General features: G+C 37.9%; 1 long non-coding RNA gene across 3 annotated transcripts in view; it reads left to right on the forward strand.

The window, feature by feature from the left end:
• The first annotated feature begins 2309 nt into the window (after positions 1-2309).
• Positions 2310-13929, forward strand: part of LOC119820892 — a 74849-nt gene continuing 63229 nt past the window's right edge. For all 3 annotated transcript variants that reach the window (XR_005286545.1, XR_005286544.1, XR_005286546.1), the window contains exon 1: positions 2310-2395. This is a non-coding gene — a long non-coding RNA (uncharacterized LOC119820892). The remainder of the gene's footprint in view (positions 2396-13929) is intronic.

The raw sequence follows: 13929 nt of genomic DNA on the forward strand, positions 1-13929 counted from the left end.
TCCTTCTTCCTATCTACCTTACCTCAATAAAACTTGCTTCTTAAACCAGAAAGAAACAGTCCACAACAGGTATGGAGAGCTATGAAGGCAAGCCTAACTCCACAGAATCCTCTTTACCACAAAGTGTTAGTACTCATGGCTTTGAGTCCTCTGTCTGAACGATCCTTCCTGCAGCATCCCAGGCAGTGGTCTTTTCAGCTTATCTGACGTATGTGCATAAATCTATATCCATTGTCAACACCAAAGATGTCAGGAAAGTCCAATCATCACCAAGGTGTGAAATGCTTAAATACTCAGGAGGAATAATATGGATCCACACAAATGCCTGAACCACTTCTGACTGCAATGTGAAAAGCCAGGCCACTTTTTATGTACCACATTCTTCCAGATGGAATCTGAAGGGTAGCATATACAGTTTACCTGGTGGCATTATCAACATCATCATAGTACAGTCTGGGACAACTGGAGAATACAGTGTGAAATGTTACTTTCTGCCCTTCCCCCTCCTCCCAGAATGAGTCTTCTGTGTGTGATGATCATTGCTGTGAACCATTTTGTCTGTTTTCATATTTTACCTAATCTGAGTCCATTTGTGAAGCTGTTGTGGAAAGTGTTATTCCCAGGGCCTTTTGTGCACAGACTACACTGTGCTCAAAGCATGGATCTCTGCTGTGAATAAGAGAAATGAAATGAGAGCAAAGTTCGCCATTTTTTTAAGAGTAGAGTGTTATCAATAAAAGGTGGTACGCATAGACGTGGCACCGATGTGTTGATGGCACTGTTCATAGCTCTTCGTGGGATGCTGCACATTCTTAGAAGCTCTTGATGTCACTCTAATTAGGAAGGAAAGTGCCGTTAATGAGAACAGCGGAATGTTCTGAGTGTAATTACAAGAGCAGCCTGTGGATGGACGCTTCCGTAATGCCATGGTGATTCGTGCCATTGCTTTTTTATTTAAAGAAATTTTATAATTAAATGCCTTTTTCTAAATGATTTTCTCTTGGAATTATTACTTTTATTCCAGTGTGTTCATGGGTTTCCTTTTGTCTTTCTAAATTATTTTAATTAACAGTCTGTTTTCATGGTAATTAAGTCTCCTCTGCTCTTTTACAGTTTTTTTTTTAAACACAAATGACATATGAGACAAGCTTATTTTCTTCATTAGTTTCCTTTTTTTTTTTTTCTTTACATAAATGTCTTCTTTGGGGCTTTCAAAACACATTTTGTGCTGTTTTTATAAAAGTATATTCATTTCTTGGGTAGCAAAATTTATTGATGTTTCGGTGCAAACAATGAACAATTCTAAAGAAAATTTATGTGTTTAAAACATTTAGGGGTTCATAACAACAGAAGGACAGGAGTTATGATAGCGGTTTACAGAGATATTTCTAGAACACACATCCACGGATCCTTAGCACACTGCCTATCCAGGGAGACTGGCAGAAGAAATCCCAGGTTTTCTGGTTGGTTGGTTTGTTTGCTTGCTTGTTGTTTTTGTTTGTTTGTTTCTCTAGACAGGATTTCTCAGTGTAGCCCTGGCTGTCCTAGAATTCACTTTGTAGACCAGGCTGACCTCAAGCTCACAGAGATCCCACTGAGTGCTGGGATTAAAGGTGTGTGCCACCACCACGCAACTGAGTTCCCAGGATTTGATGGTCGAAATGATGGGTATACACATACACATCATATGTATATTTGCCTTGACAGAAGAGGATTCCATATCATACTATAGCGCTTCAGATACTTACATATCCTGACGTTAACTCAAATGCTTTTACTGTGATTTTTTTTTTCTTTCCAGTAAGTTTCAAGTTTCAGTGTACATCTGTTTTGTTGAGAAAAGGGCGGTGATGTGAGAAACACAGTTGTTTTGAGTCTCAACCATTTTAACACTTACAGGAGTTGCTGGTGACAAATCTGGGAGCCAGTGTTTAGAGAAAAGTGCTCACCTTTCTTATCTACCCCTATTCCATGGGGCTTCCTGTTCTCACCTCCCTATTCTTTCTTTCCTGCTTTGCCTCCTCACCTGTTGGCAGAATTCTTCTAGATATTTCTGGTCCTTGTTATTCCTTTCACTTATACCACCTTTGCTTAGAATAGTTATGGAAATTGATATAAATTCCTTGTTGATCACCTCTGGGAAAAAGCAGATGGTTTTGTTTTCTCAAGTTTGTATGTAGAATTGGTTTGCACTTTGTGCTTGTACTGATTTCCCGCCTACTTGTCAGTAGGTGGCAGTATTGGGCAGAGATTCCTTTGAATCTAAAGAAAAGGACATTGTAGACATTGAACCGAAGTTTATACCATATGTTGCTGTGACTTTCTGGATGCCAGCCACCTACAGCAGTTAGTTGGTAACATTTTGAACTCTGTTTTAGTTATTCACTCTGAAATTGTAAGTAATAATTAACCTCTGTTTGTGTGGGTGTGTGTGTGTTTAATGAATTAGTCTGCTCTAGTCCTTAATCCATTTAGTGACTATGTGGCAGGTATATGAGAACCAGAATAAGCTTTCAGCAATGTGTAGAGTAAACAGAAGTGTTGTGGGTCAAAGTGGGAAACTGGGAGGATAGGGACAAGGAGCTCAGAAATAAGAGCGTGTCGGGGCCATTTGTTTTAGTATATACGTGCTTTTGCATTTCAACAAATACTTACTGGACATTTGTACAGATGTCAAGCAGGCTGTAACCTTTGAGATCCCTTAGTGGACAAAATAACCCAAACCATTGTTCCTATTGGATTCACATTTTAATGAGGGGTACAAGCAATGAGTTACACAAAAGTAAGTGAATCGAACTACAGAGTATAATAAAAGGTGGTGATGTAGTGGGGGATAAAAGAGATGGACAGAGCAAGTAGGACAAGGGCTGGGGGGGGTGAGCATATGACAGTGTGAAATGAGGGCTTTCTTTGAATAGTTGACAACTAAAGACTTAGAGAAAGAGAGGGCTTTTCTGTGTGGATATTTGGAATGATGTTCTAGACAAAGGGAACATTTAGGATCAAGGTCCACTGTAGGAATGTGCCTTGTCAACAGTGTGGCCGGAGTGGAGTTAGAGTCACCAAAAGCAAAGGTCAGAGAGGGAAATGCAAAAGCAGCGTCCAAGATCATGAGAGTCTTGCATTAGAGGGGTGGCAATTTATTGTTCATTTCAGAACAGCCAGGAAAAGGGCACTACTGGCAAAAGCCATAGCTGCGAAGTAATGAGACATTGTGGTCACTCTACACAGTGAAGGCAGAGCCTACAGGTTTTCTGGCAAGAGACAAGAATTGGTACACTGAAAAGATTTTTTTTTTTTTAATCTTGGCTGTTGGTAGGGTGGAGTCTGAATAAACTATGCCCTTTGGCTAAGATCAAGGGAGGGAATGTGGATTTGATAGAGAAAACAGGGAATGGAGTCCTAAAGCTTCTCAGGATTGGAGGCTGGGGAGTGAAGCGAGCAGGGAAGCATTAGCAAGGAACCCTTCCTAAAGTTAGAGATGCAGGGTATGAAAAGTCATGCCAAGGAAGGCCACCAAAGTCATAGCAGAGCTTCCTTGTCGCTCAAATGAACTAGGAGTGATGGATTATGGATTTAGTTATGTGTGTCTCTGTTGATCCTGATGCCTAGTTGAAAATATTATAGCAGGACTAAGTTCTCTATAAGTGAGGCTAACCGCCCAGAAAGGTGATCTGGTCTAGTTATGGTTTTGAATTTATTTAAGTAATGTTTTGAGGGAAGCTATCATGAATGCAGGACACAATAATAAATGTGACTACTTGAATGTGACTTTGGGCACATTTCTTATCTGAGCTTCATTTTCTGTTTTGTGTAGTAGCGTTATTAGACTTTGACTTTGTCAAGAGCTCAGCAGCATACTAGCCAGATAACAAGTAGTCATATAAATGGCACTATTTTATTAGTGGTTATAATGATTAATATCAGAGTTGTATAATAAGAATTCTCACAATATCGTGCTAGCACCCTGCTCTGGTTCCCCTCAACATAGAGCAAATGTGTAATAGACATAATACAGATTCAATAAACAGGAGAATCAGGGACAGGAAGTAGCAGCTATATTGAAAATGGCAAGGTCTTCCCCTCTGGTAAGTGTCACAGCAGCTCTTAAGAATAGTCCTTTCTCCAAGGTAGGAATCACTTCCTACCTAGATAGTTTAAGGACTGCCCTCCTCCTCTTTATCTTGTTTAAGCTAATCAGCCAAAGGTCAAACTATTTCACTGGAAGTCTATAATAGCACCTCTTCCTTGGAAAAGCGGTGCCATTGGCGGTTGGACAGAACATCCTTTTCTCCACTTCATGTGAGTGTTAGCCCAACATTGAAGGTGATTTGTTTCATTTATAATAAAGAATGGCAGAGGGCCAGAGTTCTCTCCCATCATGTGAGATCTGGAAGCATAGGGATAAAGCAAACCTACACCCATTTTTTTTTTTTTTGTACTTGTCTTCTTGTGTCAATTGTTCCCATTGGCTATCCCACTTTGCTGTCCTGGCTTTCTTGAGCCAACAGTCTCTCAAATTCCATACTTAATACAAATTGACCATCACATCTCTTCTACTTCTCCTGGCCTCTGAGCCTGGAATCTTGACTTTGTATCACTTCCTCTTTTCACTTGTGACCATGAGTGTTGTGTGGAGCAGCCTGTTTCTGTTTTTTTTTTTTTTTTTAAGTGTGACAGGAAACAAGAGAACTCTTTCCCCATCATAACAATTTCTTTAACTCTTTAAAGTTCCTTTGAAGGGACTCTGGGCTACTTTCACATGCAGCTGTAAGTGAAAGCAACAAGCTGCCAGGAATGATACTTGAGGTGTCTGTACCTGAAGCCAAGACACTGGCTCTATCTAGCAAGCTCTTCATTCTGATCTTTGAAGTCTCGTGTCTCAACTAAAAGAGTTCAGATATGCCTCAGAGAATGAGACCTCCCACTGTTGACCCTGTTTTCAGTTTCTATCCCTCACTGCATCTCAACTGTTCAGTTCTGTGTCTTATTGTATCTCCTATAACCTTTACAAAATGACTGCTTTCATGGACTCTCTGCCTTTGGTCATCTTCTTTTTCAGGTAGGAAACATCGAGAACAAGGCACCTCCCTTAAAGGGAGGTTCATAAGGAGAATGACCTTGGCACAATTCTTAGTAGTTCATCAGTTAACATTTTCTTTCTCTCACCTCCCTGTATCCATGCTACGAGGACAAAAAGGGGACCAATTGAAGCATGACTTGTGCCTTTGCAACTCTCAGTCAGTGAATGGAATCTTGGGTATCTTACCTGTGTCTGCTTGCATCATCTAGTTTGGCAAAAAAAAATCCAAGAAATCAGTTACAGACAATATATTTCCTTTGGCACAAGAGTCTTGAAACACATTCTAAGTCATGTTTCACTAATTCCCATGCCTTCCTAATGTTTTATGCTTTATTTCGCTTGCCTATGTATTTTGGTCCCTAGAATTGATCTCAGGGCCTTATACATGTTAGGCAAGTGCTAAACAACATCCCTAGCAGGCTTTATGATCTCATTTATTTATTTGAGACAAGGTTTTACTATGCAGCCCAAGCTATTTTTGAGCTCAGGATTCTCCTGTCTCAACCTCCTGAGTGAAACATGTTAGATTTTTCAAGAATGGAGAAATAAGGACATATTAGATGTACTAGATAATGGCTTAAGGTACAAAGTTTATTAGACAGTATCACAAACAATGTTACTAGTTAAGAAGAAAATATGGCCATTATGATTTTCCTTCTCCCATTCTTTTCTTCCCCCATATATTTTGATGTTTACTATATATTATACTGTGGCTATATGGTAGTAATGCAAAAAGCAATTGTGTGATGTATTTCTACAGGGAAATTACATTTACACTTGTGGATTGGAGCTGTGGAGAAAGCATTCTTTACAAATTGACTCAGATTTGATGAAGGCAGATAAGCGTACAACTAACTGTAAGATAAAATACAGTGAGATCATAAGGAGAGGATGGTAGCAGCTGGGTCAATGATTGCAGAAACATGAATACATGAATACATAAGTTGCTGAACTATTTAGAATATGGCAGACTAGATCTGGTTCAAAAGAATGAGGTTCAGAATTAGACCTGGGCAGCAGAAGGTGAGAGTGGGTGAGGCTGATGTTATGTGGTTGGAATCAACAGCATGAAGGATCCTGCAGGGGAGTATGGGTGGGTATGAAATTGCCAAATAATGAATAAAAAAAACCTTTTATAACCCTGAGAACAAAGGATGCTGCTTTTCAACCAATCTCAGATTAGAGTGAAGTACTGATTTGAGATTAAGGTACTAATTTGAGAATTATTTGAAATGGGGGGGGGGGAGAAAATAATGAGTGTGTGAAACAAGATGTAGGCAAGTGTTGAAAAGCTAAGAGGAAGCATCTTTTAGGAAGTACTTTTTGAAAGTTGTATATTTAGTTAATACTTGTTGGAATGTGGTAGTAAAAATGATAGGGGCCAAGAGGGGTAGCACTGCCTTGAAACCATCACAGTACCATGAGATGGGTCAAACTCAGAGATGTCGAGGAAAACAGTTTCAACATAGTAAATGTTGAGATAGATGATTAAGATATCAACAAGATAATAGATATTTAAGAGAATAACATGGATAATTAACAGCATAGAGAATTAAGAGAACAAGACAAGAATTGAGCTAGAAGGATTAGGGCTGGAATTCAGGGTGAACCTTCTAGAAGTAGGCTGAAAGTGCTTGGGACTGTTGGGAACACATCTTTTTGAGAGCAAGACGCAAGCAGGAACTGGAAGATATGAACTTGGAATTGGTGGAGGGAGTGACAGTGGGAATGGAGTTTGCCAAGACAACTTCTTTCGGTCATTGCTTGATATTATTTTACATAAGGGAAAATCACTTAAATAGTTTTTGCATAGACTTTCTAATATTTATTTTTTATTTTTTATTTTTTTTTTTGGTTTTTCTAGACAGAGTTTCTCTGTGGCTTTGGCGCCTGTCCTGGAACTAGCTCTTGTAGACCAGGCTGGCCTCGAACTCACAGAGATCCGTCTGCCTCTGCCTCCCGAGTGCTGGGATTAAAGGCGTGCGCCACCACCACCCGGCTACTTTCTAATATTTAAATGATGTGTACCTCTGTATTTAGTTAATTCAAGATTTTCAATGAAGTCCTCATCTCTAAAATAGCATTTAAAGTATTTCCTTTTTGAGTGATATCTCTGGTAGCTCTCACTGCATAACTGAACATGACTTTGAGTCTCAAACCCTCCACCCCCACAAGTGCTCTGAGTATACGTATGCACCACTGTGCCAGATTCTCGGGGTGCTGATGAAACAGGGCTATGTTCATGCTAGATAAGCACTCTCCCAACTAAACTATATTTATACACATAAATAATTGACTTTTGAAGAAAATTGATTGTGCCAAATATGAAAATAATCTCAAGATTTTGCCAAGCCTTCAGAGATATCACTCATTTCCATTTTATTTCTATGATATTTTCAGTCTCTTTCCAAGTTTAAATTAAATGGTTTTAAAATATGCTTGTTTGGAAGTAGTTCTTTAGTAAGGGCTGTTCACAGAGATGTGGTAAAGCTTATTTCATTTAATAACACTGTAGTGAGGAGGCGAGCAGGCCTGCTTTTCATCCTGCCCAGCTCCCGGCTGCCTGGCTAGCTTATGCCCCAAAATAACAACACACAAATTGTATTCATTTAAACACTCTTGGCCCATTAGCTCTAGCCTCTTACTGGCTAACTCTCACATCTTGATTAACTCATTTCTATTAATGTGTGTAGCACCACGAGGTGGTGTCTTACCTGAAAGATTCTAACCTTCATCCATCTCAGAGAGAAGAGCTATGGTGTCTGCCTCACTTCCCTTCTTCCGAGCATTCTGTTCTGTCTTCTCCACCTATTTAATTTCTGCCCTATCAAAAAGCCAAGGCAGTTTTTTTTTTATTAACCAATGAAAGTAACACATAGACAGATGACCCTCCTACATCATAATACTGTATGCCAGGGGTAAAGAGCATGGTGGAGAAGGGACCAGAGCATTGAGGAGGGAGACCAACCAAAATGAAATAAGTATAATATCCCATAAGGGAACACAGTACTTTGGAAGCAAATTTTAAAAAATGGTAAAAAAATTAAATAAAAACACCATTTTTGGAGATGCTTTGTCTATTCTCACTATTCCTCATTGTCCCTATGTTATACTAAAGGACACTGTAATTTGCTTAGTAAAGCTTGGGGAACATATACTATATAACTTCTGATGATTCCACTCAAAACAAGGATGAGAACAAATGTCATACAAAGCGTTGTTTCCCGTGTTTAATTGTTAAAATATAAACAATTCATTAGATGCTCTAGAATTCTGTTCTTCAAGTTTTTTCATTTAACCTTTCTCCATGATATGTTACTGTGTTGTTAAGGGTCCTCTAGACTAGCAGAACTTACAAAACAAATCTCTCTCTCTCTCTCTCTCTCTCTCTCTTTCTCTTCTCCCTCTCTCTCTCTCTCTCTCTCTCTCTCTTTCTCTCTCTCTTCTCCCTCTCTCTCTCTTCTCCCTCTCTAGACTAGCAGAACTTACAGAACAAATCTCTCGAGAGAGAGAGGAAAAGGAAAAGAAAGAGCTCGACCTCTCTTCGCTCTCTTCCTTCAGAGCCCCTCTCGAGAGAGATGCGAGACGAGTAAGATTTTCTCTTTCCCTCACTCTTTTCTCTCCCTCCCTCTTTTTTTCTCTCTCTTCTTTCTCCTCCTTCTTTTCTCTCTCTTTTTCTCTCTCTTTCTCTCTCTCTCTTCTCCCTCTTCCTCTCCCTCTCTCTCTCTCTTTCTCTCTCTCTCTCTCTCTGTGTGTGTGTATACACACATATAGATACACACACATTTGTAAATGAAGATTCTACTTATGTTTCCTGGCCACCCACACCCAAATAATCACACAGAAACAAACTGTATAAATTACAACACTGGTAATTTGGTAAATGGCTCAGGCATATATATAGCAAGCTCTTATATCTTAAATTAACCCATTTCTAATAATCTATGTATTACCATGAAGCTGTGGCCTATGGTAAGGTTCCCAAATCTTTCTTTATTGGCAACTACATGGTTTCTCTCTGACTCTGCCTTCTTTCTCCCTGAATTGAGTTTAGTTTTCCTGCCTAGCTCTATTTGGCCTTGTCATAGGCCAATGGCAATAAAACAAATTCATATCAAACAGAGGGGAATCCCACATCACCTCCCCTTTTCTATATAAATAAAAAAGAAGTTTTTTTACTTTAACATAGTAAAATTACATATAACAAAACAATTCATCCAAAATTAATATATCCCATGATATGAAACAAATACATTGCTCTGTATCCAAAATAAGTGTCTACATGAATGAAACAAAAATATGTAAAAATTTGATAGTTATTCAAAATATAAATTCTATTAAAAACAGGTTCTTATTGAAGATTTTGGATTAATTTTCCCTCTAATTGACACACTTGGTAGATATAATTTAGTTTGAATAAACACAGCATCCTTCTCATATATTTGTGTGTATGTTTATATCTGTGTAGACACAGAGAAGTCTTTTCATGTGACTATAAATTATTGAATACTTTAGTTACAGTCACAGTGCACAGTTTTTTCAATCCTTTGAACATTTACAATGTGACAGAAGTCATGGTTATCTGATTACAATTATTTGTAATGTAATGATCCACTTGCTTTTGAAATCATATATTTTGAAGCAACCTGACTTTCATCATGAACTGCTATCTGATTATTATAATCATGCATTTTATTTTAAGTTTCTAGGAAGTATACCAGACAAGTAATAGCTGAGAGAAGAGAAAAATAGCTGAGAGGTGTTATTGCATATATTGTCAAAATATTAATTTATACTTCCATTAATAATAGTTGAGCGATATTCAGTATCTCTCCTTTATTCTCTTTTATATTCATTAATTTCATGGGTGAAGAAACAACATTTTGCTGTTTTAATGTACATCTTATGGATACTTTATGAAACTAATCATGTCCCATATGGTTGCTATAGTTTTTTCCTTTTTTTTTTTTTTTTGGTTTTTCGAGACAGGGTTTCTCTGCAGCTTTTTTTTTTTTAGAGCCTGTCCTGGAACTAGCTCTTGTAGACCAGGCTGGCCTCGAACTCACAGAGATCCGCCTGCCTCTGCCTCCCGAGTGCTGGGATTAAAGGCGTGCGCCACCACCTCCCGGCTTATAGTTTTTTCATAAAAATATTATCTTTTTATCTTCTTTATGTGTTAGTAATAGAGAAGCACAGAAGGTTTTTTTTAGGAAGTTTACATTTATTATGTCTTCATATTTAATGAACATAGATGTGACAAAATATTTGCATAGCAGAGCATGTGACTCAGACTTATCAGTGTTTGTGGTCTCAGAATTACTAGTGGAGAGCATTTCCTCTGGTTTGACTTATATAATTTGTATTCTTTTTTTTCCAAAATCTTATTTTTAACCTTGGTGTGCTGGATGCATCTTGAAGTGAAAAGTTTCTGTGTGATTATTTCAGGTTGGCCGGGAAGAACAAGCATGCTCCCTCCTTGTAGCAAGCATTTTTAATTTTTGAAACAATTGAATAAATATTCAGGTGTCTGAAATGCTCAAAAAAGAAAAGAAGAATGGTAGAGTATGGAAAACAGTCAGTGAAATAATAAGAGACTATGAGCCTACTATTGGAAATGACATTAACATCTCTGGCCATTCACATATATGACCCTAAATGGTCCTAACTGGGAAAGATTTGAATAACACATTATATTTAAGTATCTAAGATGAAATCTACAATAGGAGAGCAACAAGTTACATGTGAAGACATGCCTTGACCACCCCCAACAGATTTGTCATAAGAAAACTTTCCAGTTAGTAGGGAAAGTAATTATGTGTTCCAATTTCTGAAAAAGTAAATTACAACCAGAAATACTATATTCAAAGGCATCATTCAGAAAAGAAGCCAGAATACAGACATTTAAGACAAACAAAAGAGAATTTAAGATACAGACCTGCCTTACAAAATATGCTTATTAAGGGAGTCCCACATTCACGGATGAGGCAGACAACCAATAAGATGACAGCATGCGGTAATGCCAATCTTACAAGAAGAGCAGATGTACCAAAGAGGAAAACATCAAAAAGTCCAATACACTACACCATCAAACACAGATAAGACAAAACATATTAAAAATAACTAAGAAGGAGTAAGTCCTTATGATCAATAAGAGTCTTGACTACAAAAGGACACTCTCCATTTAAAAAATATAAACTTCCAAACTAGGGTTGAGAAAACATCTGAGTTGGTAATATGCTTACTATGCATACATGAGGACCTGGATTCAGATTCCCAGGACCCACATAAGACAGCACAATGGTGCATCTGTATCCCCAGCAGGGAGTGAGAACACAATGGTGCATCTGTATTCCCAGGAGGGAGTGAGATATCAGTGAGGCAGAGACAGGAGGATTCTAGAGTGCACTGGTTAGCCAGCCCAGCTGAAAAGATGAGCTCCAAGTTCAGGGAAAGAGGAAGACACCTACCTGCCTTCAAGTGGGGATCTTCACAATGCACATATGTAAGAGTACATCTGTATACATATACATAGACACTCACATATGCATATTAAACACACATACACATAGAGAAAATATAGATTGACTGAATGGATTAAAAACAAAACCCCCGTGGGGGCATCTTTATGTTGGGCCAGGAGTTGGAGGGCAATCCTGAGGAAAGAACAAGAAAAGTGTGGTGGTTTGAATGAAAAGTGCCCCCCATAGAATCATAGGGAGTGACCTTGTTAGAGTAGGTATGGCCTTGCTGGAGGAAGTGTGTCACAAGGGGTTGGGCTTTAAGGTTTCAAATGCTTAAGCCAGGCTCAGTGTTACTCTCTCTTCCTATTTTCTTCCGATCCAGATTTAGAACATTTGGCTCCTTCTCCAGAACCATGTCTGCCTACATGCCTCCATGGTTCTGACCATGAAAATAGTAGACTAAACCTCTAAACTATAAGCCAGCCCCAATTAAATGTTTTCTGTTATAAGAGTAACCAATGTAATTAATGCATAAAGTATCAAATTTCTCAAAACACATGAAAAATGGAAAGAGAACTATTACAGATTTATGAGACAAGTGCAATGGTACTAAAATGGATTTTTATATACATAAATAAATAACATAAAAAGTAACAATAAATGCTACATAAAATAGAAGTTTTCAAATAAGTAAGCAATTTACGTCACGGATTTAGAAGGCAAAGCAAACCCAAAATTAGTAGAGGGGAAGAAATAACAAAGATTAGAGCAGAAATATATGAAGCAGAGTGTAAAAATTACAAAGGACATTCAAACAATGAGTTGATTCTTTTGAGAATTTAAAAAAATTGATAGACTTTTAGCTGAATTCACCAACAAAAAAAGAACTGAGTCAAATAAATAAGATTAGAGATTTTAATAAAGAGAAAAAGGAAAGAGAAAGAAGTAAAAGGGATTAAAAAATAAGCAGGAAGAAAGCTAATTGTCCCTGGCTGTCCATGAAATAGTCCTATAGTTAAAATACCCTAATGACTCCACCAGAAGATTCTAAGAGCTAATTACTAATTTTAGTAAAGAAACATGATTAAAAATAGCATAGAAAACAAACCACAGAGGTTTGTAGGATCAGAAACTCTAAAACTGTAGCAGATAACACGAGGGAGTACTATTTGAGACATTGGCACTATCTAGGACTCTAAAAGTGTAGAAAACAAAATAGAAATTGACAAACGGGATGATACTAATTGAAATGGCTCTGGAAAGCATTAAGTCTATCAGTGGAGATGATGTACAGAATGTGAGAAAATTTTTATTAAGCATTTATTTGACAATCCTAATCTTTATAATAAAAGAAAAAGAACTTAAAAAACCAAACACAGTTAGCAATATAATTAAATTGGAAAATTATCTGAGTAGACATTTTTAAAGAAAGAATATCAATAATCTATCAACATGAAAAAATGTTCAGTATCATTAGTCGTCATGGAAATACAAATAGAAAATTTCAATAGTTATCATCTAATGTTAGAACTGCCTTCATCAACCTCCTCACAATTACGAATGTTGATGAGAGTAGGTAGAAAAAAAAAAGAAATAATACATATTGGGAAGTAATTGAGTACAACCAACTTGACATACACTGACCATTCTTCAAACACTGTCTGCCAGCTGAACACCGTGGCACATGCTATTTAGTTCCAGTACTTGGAATCAGAGGAAGGGAAATCTTTCTGAATTTGAGCCCAACTTGGTCTATATAGCTAGTTTCAGGCCAGCCAGAGCTATATAGGTCGACCCTATCTCAAAATAATGAAACAATAACAACAGAACTACTTGCCTAGTGTGCACTAGGGTTAATCTGAGGGGTATCCTTTCTGTGTATTCTGATTTACTCAAGATACTGCAGTTCAAGGCCATCTTTAGTTCCAGGACTCCGATCCATACAAGGCTCTGTGGAATCCCCTATTCTGGCTTCAGGTTCATCTCTTTCTCATTCTTCTATTTTCCAAAGTGTTTCATAGTGCTTCAAATACAATATTCCCTAAGTCTTTAGCCTCCAGAGCTAAAGAAAGAAGTCAACAAAAAATGCAGTCAAAAGTCAGGTGTGGTGGTGCATGCCTTTAATCCTGGTCAAGGCAGAGGCCAAGGTAGAGACAGGGGATCTCAGTGAGCTCAAGACCAGCCTGTATTACCTACAGTGAGTTCCAGGTCATCAGGGATACATAATGAGACTCTGTCTCAAAAGAAAGAAAAACCCAAAAACTCAAAAAACCAAGGATATAAGGGATGTAAAATTAAGCCTGCATTTCTAAGTAAGACCTAGACTGGTCCTCAATCCAGTATCTGTGCAGACTTCAGAAGGTATGCCAATGACAACTTCTCAAT

Source organism: Arvicola amphibius, chromosome 8 (genome assembly GCF_903992535.2).
Source record: "Arvicola amphibius chromosome 8, mArvAmp1.2, whole genome shotgun sequence".
Classification (NCBI taxonomy): Eukaryota; Metazoa; Chordata; class Mammalia; order Rodentia; family Cricetidae; genus Arvicola; species Arvicola amphibius.